The following is an 8,080-nucleotide window of genomic DNA, read 5'->3' as shown; positions in this document are numbered from 1 at the left end:
TGGTGGGGAGGACAAAAGAGGACTGCCCTCGAGGCTCAGCCCAGGCGTGCTTAAACACACACACACACACACATACACACACACACACACACACTAAGCATGATCTTACACCCAGATATCAACAGTTTCAAGCACACATAGACATACACACAGATGCGTGCATTCACACAAGCAAAGAGCTCAGACAGAGGCTGCCTTGTCTGACAACAGCTACAGACTTGGTCAAACAGAAAAAGAGGAGGAGGGAGACGGAAGAAGAAAAGACTTGAAAGGGACACGGAGAGGTAGAGATGTATGTTTTAAAGATGGAATAAAGGAGAAAGCATTCAACAGAAAGTGAAGCATTTTGAAAGCCAGGGGAGGCTAAAGAGAAAAAGAAGACAGAGAAGAGAAGCAAGGGGAGGTTGTAGTTAGCGGTAATGCCCCGTGACAGCGCTGTCAGACAGAGGGAAAAGCATGAAGAGGTGTTTATATGTGGAGTTGTGGCAGACTGCTTGTGCTGCATTTTGGCCCCAAACACTCCACTTACTTACCGTCAGTAGCTGTCAATCACCTCAGGCACCTGTGCGACCAGGTAACAGTGGCACTTATACCCTGAAATACAGAGGTGGGAAGTATTACAAATCATTTGTTACTGTATAGTAGATTTTCCACTTGTTCCACTTTTGTTTTAATGCGTTTGAGTGGAATTGCGTTGGATTCATTATATCTGTTTTGCATCACTGAGCACTGCCTTCCCAGTATAAACAGATTTTAATGTACAATAACACAGAAAGGACAATTCCTTGCTCAACATGCATTGGACAGGAGAGGAAGAGTCACAGCACGTATGTCTATGACAAGGAGTAACAACATGGAAGAGAGTGAAGAATCAGCCAACATCTCTGATAACGTCCACAACGAAGCAGGGCAACTAAACAAATGCTTGGCTTTATTTAAATTAAGAATACTTTATTACAAGGTGGCCTACACAGTTCCTCCTGGGCAATTTTTCATGCTCATAAATATTTTCTTGCTTTAACCCTAAATTGTTTTTTTATTTGATTTGAACTAAGATTGGTTTAATTGTATTAGTCATTGAACTAATGTGACACGAGTTTGCTTTGCACAGATACAGTCAGTAGAAATGCCCCTCACAAGAGTAGTTTTTACTTTACATTGACCTGAGTTAGAGGTTGAATCAGTGTACTTTTTCTTGAGACTCAGGTATATGTACTTCTACTTGAGTACAGAATGTGTGTACTTTGGCCACCTCTGCTGAAATATCAGATAAAATGATAAAATAGAAACTGAAGACCAGAACCTTAAACTCTAAGTGGACGCTCCTTCCAACGTGGCCCCACAAACTTACCTCTGCATATCAAAAACAACTGCAAACTATTATACAAATCTAATGTGTAGTTTAGGGAATTGGGTAATTGTGTTTTGGTTAGCTGGTATAAAAAAGTCGCATAATCACTCTGGTGCGAACCCCTTGGAGGATTAATGCCCTGGAACAGCCCCTAGCCCTGCTTAGTTCATTTCCTGTTCCTGGCGGAGGCAATGAGGGATAATAAGCTCCACGCTATACACTCACTGCTCTTGTTGATGCGGTCACACAGCTCTGCTAATGCAGCAATCAGAGGAGCGTTAGGAAGAAAAGGGTCAAGTCCCCCCCCCCGTATCCCCTGTCATGGATGTGCAGGATAAAGAGAGTTCCTCTGGAGAGAGATCGGTGTTGAAAACATGTCACAAAGACCACAAAATGCAGTGCAACCTAAAGGAGATTGCTCATCTTCTTGTCTCATGTGACGGCTATAGAGCAGAGCCCTCCTCTGCTGTGGTGTAGTGTGGCACAGACAGACAGACACACAGACAGGCAGATGTACAGTAAGAAACGGCAGTCCCCTCCAGGAATGTTGGCAGCACGGACTGTTGTCGACGGAAACTTGAAAAGATCATATTTCTGGCCGAGGGGTCTCCACAGTGCTGTCAGACAATAGTGCAGGGTTATGAGGAGAGATGAATGTGGATGTGCTGTCACTCTCCCAACTGTGTGTGTGTGTGTGTGTCTTTGCACAGCTATCTTTGTGAGGACTAGTTTTAGCTTTTCACCTACGGAGTGAGGACATTTTTGTCAAAGTGAGGACATTTTGGCCGTTCCTCACTTTGTGACCTTTTAATGGACTCTTTAGTGGTAAAAATTTGGTTTTGGGGTTAGGGTTAGAATAGGTTTAGGTTAGATTGAGGTTTAGGGTTAGGCACTTAGTTTTGATGGTTAGGGTTAGGGTAAGTGAGTGTCAGTGAGTGTCATGTCCTCACTAAGATAGCTGTACAAACATGTGTGTGTGTGTGTCCCATTCATTTCATTTTGAGTTTTTCTCTGCAAATTCAACAATATAACACAACATTTCTTCCGTAGCCGTTAAATAAAAAATACTCCAACAAAGTGCGATTACACAGAAACTAATAAAATATGGGGTGTGAGTGATTCATATAACAATCCTACAGCTCAAACCAAAACTTGAATGTGATCGCTACCGCAGCTCCACTCACTCACGTCCTCACTCCCTCCCCCACGGCTCAAAATCATGAACAGATCCTCTGGCCATTCTACAAACGGCTGGTAGGTCTGCCTGGGTCACATTGAACCCAGCAGGGTCGCACAGATACCCATGACCAACATTATTACACACTTACCCAATTACCTAGTAAGACTGGTGGGGGGGGGGTCGACATATACACACACTCATACTCAGGGTTAGCAGGAGTCTACCGGGGTCATCAAGTGCACAGACAGTATGAGTGGATATTGACAAAGTGTACTGAGTTCTGTCCAGGCCCTGGCCTCGTCCCAGCATGCTCTGGGCCATGATACAGGTGCCACGCTAGATCACCCCCACTCCTCTGCTCCTGCAGCCCCCCTCACATATTGCTCTAACGCTAGCGTGAGCCTCCACAACAGGTGCAGTAGGTTAGGCTGCAGGCCCCAACATGCAAGGAAACAGACTGTTATTGTGGGCCTTCCTTCCATCATCTCCTTCTCGCTCTCTTTTTTTTCCTTTTTCTTTCTCCACCTCCTCTCGTCCCAGCTGCCCCGGGGGAGCAATCGAGAGGTCCAAACCTGAACACGTAACCTGAGCACAACTCGTCTTCTCTGTATTGTGCAAGGATGTTGAAAAGAGGAGGAGGAAAAAGTGGAGGATATGTTGCACATGCAGGGGATTGGACGGCTTTGCAGCGCGTTTGTGTGTGTCTGTGCGTGTGTGTGTGTGTGTGTGTGTGCGTGTGTGTGTGGGTGGGTGTATTTTGGAAGCGGTAAATACAGGGACAGGGAAATGATGGATTCCTGTAACCTTATGGCTGCAGGAGTAAGCACACAGCTTTCACTTGCTGACAGTCAACAGGTAATTCATTCATCTAGCAGGGTCTACCAACACTGTGCATCCTGCTCCTATGTATTTTACCCTGCACATAGAGTTAAATGTCAAAGGAGCCACTCTTTTATTTTTAACAAACGTTAAAAAATGTGTGCAGTTCGCAGCGACTGCTCTGTGTTTTTTGCACAGTTAAACTTTGCAGCCTACTGCATTTCATTACGAGAAATCCAGATGTGCTTCTTGGCCGCTACAGAATGTCTTCAGCTTCGTATGACACTGCTGCTGGCCTCCGTGCACAGACAGAGAAACGACGCCTCGGGGCAAGACTTTCTTCTCTCTCTCTCCTTCTCCCTCTCCCTCTTTTTGCCATCTCTCCCTTTTTGCTGATCTCTCTCTCTCCTTTGTCTTTCCACTTACTTCCCACTCTCCCTCTATGCATCACCTTATCCCTGTCTCACCTCTCCCTCATCTTTTTCCTCTCCCTTTGCTCTGCTTCGTTCACCCTTGCTTTTCACCTTTCCCTCTCATCCCCCTCTCTCTTACTCTGCGTTTCATGCCCTCTCTTTCTCCCTCTCTCTCTCTCTTTGCCACTCGTATCACATCATCTGCTCAGGGAGACAAAGTTGACCAGTGACAGGTAGTCAGAGGGCATGTGGGAGCCGGCTCCAGAAAGTCTGCCCCTATACCTACTCTGACACCGGCTCTGCTTCTCCTTTCTTTCTCTCCTCACACACACTTGTTTTTTTTCAGCCTGCATGGAGGAGCAGTCAAGTCAAATGTCAGCTAACAAATTAGTCAGAGTCTTCAAAGAGAGCGAGGGGTTGCTCGTATCTGTCAAGCCACACTTCATGGACTTAATGTTTCTGACTGATCAACACACCTCCAGGCTTCAGTGGTGACATTTCAGAGCCACGTTATTAGGCGAGACCTAGTTCTTTTCCTATGGGACTTGTCTTTGGACCAAATATCACAACGTGTTAAATAAAGAATCACACAATCTTTTTTACTTAAGAAACACCAGCTGAATCTCTTGCAAAACAAGGAGCTTGTTAAGATTAACATTTCTTGCTGGAGAAAAAGAGAGAGAAAGAGAGAAATGTGTTGAGAATTTACTATAATTTTCACAGATCTTTTACATAACAAGGCACATCACAGCTGATTTCATGCACACCTCCGAGACTTCACACCAGTGGGGGAGCCGTGGGCTCTCTGCGAGAAATGCAGTAATGGTGAAAGTTGCAACACTTTCTTTGTGGAGTTATTCGGTTTGTTCCACTTTTTCGACGTGTTCAATAATTGTCTCACTGTGCCGTGAAATTAGATTCTTACTCACTTCTCTGCAGCTGACTGTGACCTCAGAGAAACCCATCAGACTGGATAGCTGTGTCAGTGTGCCCTCTATTGATTGAAAGATGCCAATGCAAGATGAAGTTAGTATGAGATTGACAATTTCTTGTAAGTGCAACATATTGTTAACACTTTTGATCGATTCAATTTTGTTTTTAAATACAAAGTTTTTGTTAGCTCATCATCTTCACCTCCTACATGAGGCAAATATGACCAAACTCAGTAGAGCGCATAGCCCTGCCAAGGCCAAACAGTCCCCTTTTGAAACCACATTTCAATCAATCAATCAAATTTGATTTGTATAGCCCATATTCACAAATCAAAATTTGTCTCATAGGGCTTAACAAAGTGTGACATCCTCTGCCCTTAACCCTCAACAAGAGAAAGGAACAACTGCATTTAAATTCACTAGATCTGTAATTGTATTTGGATCTGCACCAAATTGCACACACTCATAAATGTCAGTCATAATAATGAACATAATTGATTATTTCATCAAGATCCGTGAAATATTGAGAAAAAATTGAAAAATGCCTCACAATTATAACAATAGTGGAAAAAAATGATCTGCATCTGCCCCCTGATTCATATCCACAAGAAAATGTAATGGGCTCTTTCCTGGCCCATATCACATCTTTCCACCTAGTTTTGTCATTATCTGTCCAGTAGTTTTTGTGTAAACTAACTCACAAACAAACAAACGCCAGGGAAACACAACTTCCTTGGGGATGTAAAAATGCACTAATCTTCACATGATCCTTAATGGGTGGGATGATGGAGAAATGCAACTCACAAAGAGCAGGATGCATCAGGCTTCACCTCGGCTGTGCCCTGCTTCAGAAGCCTCGCCGACCTCAGCCAGACAGGTCACGAGTCTTAGCTGTTGTTGGGCTGCACATTGAATCAGATCTGACACAGCTGACAGAACACCGTCTAGACAAAGAGCAGACCCCTTCCTAGTATTGTTTGTTGGTGGTTAGTCGTGGGAGAAAAACAGGAAGAGTGTGTGACCAAGCCAGTAAAAAGACCAGGGTCCAGGAGGAATAAAGACTTCCTGCCTTTAGATGTTCCCTCTCACGTGAGCTGTCGGCCATGCAGGCAGGAGGTATTGTCTGCTTGACGCTAAAATGAGCTTGAATGCCAAGATGAGGCGAGTCTCTGGATATACTGCACTGCCTGTGTTGTATCACATGGTGGCAGCACCGCATTTAGAAACAAAAAGTGTTCTCTGTCTCACGTCTCTTTTAAGCTTCATCTTAGCCTCTTTCTCAAGTTGGCCATATAGGTTTGCGTAAAGTACAATATTGTGACATCAGGAGGAAGCTGAACAACTTGGGGATAATAATTCTGAATAATGCAGAATTTCTGGGCAGTGTTTTATGTCTTTTAAAGTCAGATAAAATCTCCTGACATGCCCCAAACCTGGAATTATGCAGTCACATTAAAGGAGTAGTTTGACATTATGTAGGAAATATGTGCATTCACTTCCTTGAGGAGAATAAGGTTAGGGGATCAATACCGATGTCATATCTGTATGGTGAATATGAAACCAATGCCTCTGCAGTTCAGTTATGACCTGTCCCTTTGTAATAATAATACTAACCCTAATCCCTAATCCTTAACATGAAGATTTCTTTTAATCAATGCAACAAACAAATCTTAGAATTACTTTTTTTTTTAAGTTCCAGGCAGGTTGCAATTACCTACTCTTGGAGGCTGCGCTGGTTGCCTGGCAACCTCAGGGTGATGACAATAGTGCTGAAGATGCAGGTAGACGTCCTTATTGTCTTTGGATAGAGCCAGACTCTGTTTCCCTTTCCATGCCTCATGCTAAACCAAGCTAACCAGCTGCTGGCTGTAGCTTTACACTGAGTGAAGAGATATGAGAGATGTATCATCTTCTCATCCAGTTCCAAACAACAGAGTAAATAAACACATTTCCTGGACATAATTCATGTTCAACTATTTCTTTAAAACCTTGGGTAATCATAGTTTACCCTTGCTTGGAAGATGTTAAAGAGACGTTATAAATAAGGTGTGCACATTGCTATAATATTTACTGCATCCTTTTCATTTTCACCCATGTCAGGAAGCAACAGTTCAAACAATCAGATTCCTGACGTGTGTTTTACATGTCAAGTAAACATAACGTTTATGGATTCACATAAGTATTTACACCTCAGGTAACTCACACTCTCCCCCTAATTTGACCTGTATCTACTTTCCTTGGGCCATGTGACTGCAAGCACCCACACGTCGGCTATGGTAATGATGTCAACTTGTTGCTTCACCTTCATAAAGGTCAGAGAACTCAAACATTTCTCACATTCTTGCTCCTATACCGGCCGTCCTTCCCCTCCACAAAGACAGGAGTAAATCTGTGTCCCAGACATAACATTAAGCAGTTATCATTTTCCCCTCTCAAGGTGGTTGTTTCACCTCAATGTTTGAGTAAGTGGCACTGTAATTATGTCAGAATTTACATCTGAAACACAGGTTGTGACATTCCTCTGCCAGCTGGAGGTCTGCCTGTAAATGTGCCACCTTTACCTGCAGATCCGCCCCCAAAGCCCACGGAAACCATCTATTTTCAGTCACATGTGTAAGTTTGTACGCGCTGAGGAGGAGTAGGATCTAATGTGTTTTAATCAAGAGGATACAAGGAGACTGGGTTGATTATACTTTAAGCCTCATTAGTGTGATTCATTGTCACTGAATGACCAATGCAGGTTTAGATAATCCATTAATATTTGATTACATTGGAGCAGATTACTCACTGAGAGTTCCTCTGTTCTTTTCACCAACAAGGTAAAAACATATCCTTGGTTGGAGGTCTTAAAAAGTTAGAAACTTTGAACAATTGAATTAATTATAATTAATTACCTTCAATCTGATCCTCTTTTCCTCTTCTCACTTCCATGAAGAGAGCAACTGTCAAACACCATCTGTGAAATGAAATTGCAACAGAGAGGACGCAACATTGAGATCACAAAATGACATGAATCTGATGATGGACGTACAATTGGTTTCTATGAGGTATGTCTTACAATTGCAAAATGTTGTGCATTTTAGAGCTGCACTCTTCAATATTTGGAAAATCAAAAACGTGGATCCACACCATCTGCATCTAAACTGAATGGCTTCGTCCCTGGCACAGGCTGCATCCTTTCACCAAGTTTGGTGAGAATCAGTTTGGTAGTTTTTTGTGTAATCCTGCCAACAAATAAACCAACAAACAGTAATAGATGAAAACATAACCTCCTTACCAGAGGAAATAAATACATTCAGCCTAATATGAAAGACGCAGCTCATAATGACAAACCCATTGATAATTATCATATAATAATTGACTGTTTAGCTCAACTCGACAGAGC

General features: G+C 43.0%; 1 long non-coding RNA gene across 1 annotated transcript; it reads right to left on the bottom strand.

Moving 5' to 3' along the window:
* Positions 1 to 456: 456 nt before the first annotated feature.
* On the bottom strand, positions 457 to 7,886 carry LOC138412457 (uncharacterized). The gene is made up of 3 exons (XR_011244826.1): positions 7,754 to 7,886; positions 7,590 to 7,651; positions 457 to 594 (listed from the first exon to the last, which is right to left on the bottom strand). It is a non-coding gene; the product is annotated as an uncharacterized lncRNA (long non-coding RNA).
* Positions 7,887 to 8,080: the final 194 nt, after the last annotated feature.

The sequence above is a fragment of the Paralichthys olivaceus genome, chromosome 12 (assembly GCF_024713975.1).
Source record: "Paralichthys olivaceus isolate ysfri-2021 chromosome 12, ASM2471397v2, whole genome shotgun sequence".
Classification (NCBI taxonomy): Eukaryota; Metazoa; Chordata; class Actinopteri; order Pleuronectiformes; family Paralichthyidae; genus Paralichthys; species Paralichthys olivaceus.
The sequence above is the reverse complement of the archived record's forward strand: the minus strand, read 5'-3'. Positions and strand labels throughout refer to the sequence as shown.